The following is a 946-nucleotide window of genomic DNA, read 5'->3' on the forward strand; positions in this document are numbered from 1 at the left end:
TTTAAATAACATGATGTCAGAAAATCAGCCCAAAAGCTTATCTTATTTCTGTTGGTTACGCACCGCTGATTCGCAATGTTTGTCATCACTTCAAGATGTCTACCGATTCGTGAAAAAGGCGTATTTGGCTACGTTGACCAAAAAAGACACGTAATATTGTTGTTTTAGTCTTTGATGACTTTTGATTGATACTGGTGAGTTAATATGAAACTTGTGACATGTGTATTTGAGTTTAGGAACTTATCAAGCTGATTAGGCCTACAATTATGCTCTTGTTTGTGTTCACTGAATGCAGTCACAGTGTAGGGCTGTATTTACACATGACGGCAGCGCTTGTCGTTTGATGTTATTATTAATTGTTGATTATAGGGGAGATAAGTTATGCAACTGCATAAATATTGTAGTTTATGTGATAATATAGCATCTACTTGTGCTAATGATGCTTCGCACTATATTGGAAGCTACTGGTTACCTATATTATTGATTTAGTTTATACATAGTTTTCAGCCGCTTATCACATGTACGGCTACTGAGATTTGTGGTTCACGCTTGAGTGAGCATGCATTGAATATTCAATAATTATGGTAAATGTAGAAACTATTGCTATTAACCAAATATATTGCTATGTGGTTGACTATTTTGGTCTAACTTGCATTAAATTAAGTTTCTTAATAATCAGTACAAGGAATAAAATGTCGTAGCACGTTTATTTCGGAATTTGGTATAAATTACATTTGTCTATATTGAGGATAGAGTTAGTATTTACTAATGCTATAGAGAAAAAGCCATGCAGACAGGTACTGTTGTTAAACTCATATTTATTGTATTTCAGATGTTAATTTGTATTGTAGCATCATTTGGATAACAGTTACATTTGTATTGGTAGCTGTAAGGAATCTGTATATGGTACGGAGTGAGCAAAATTCACGGTATGCGTGCTTGAGAC

This window comes from Anneissia japonica, unplaced genomic scaffold (assembly GCF_011630105.1).
Source record: "Anneissia japonica isolate Jap-2015-1 unplaced genomic scaffold, ASM1163010v1 scaffold287973_len95947_cov151, whole genome shotgun sequence".
In the NCBI taxonomy this organism is placed as follows: Eukaryota; Metazoa; Echinodermata; class Crinoidea; order Comatulida; family Comatulidae; genus Anneissia; species Anneissia japonica.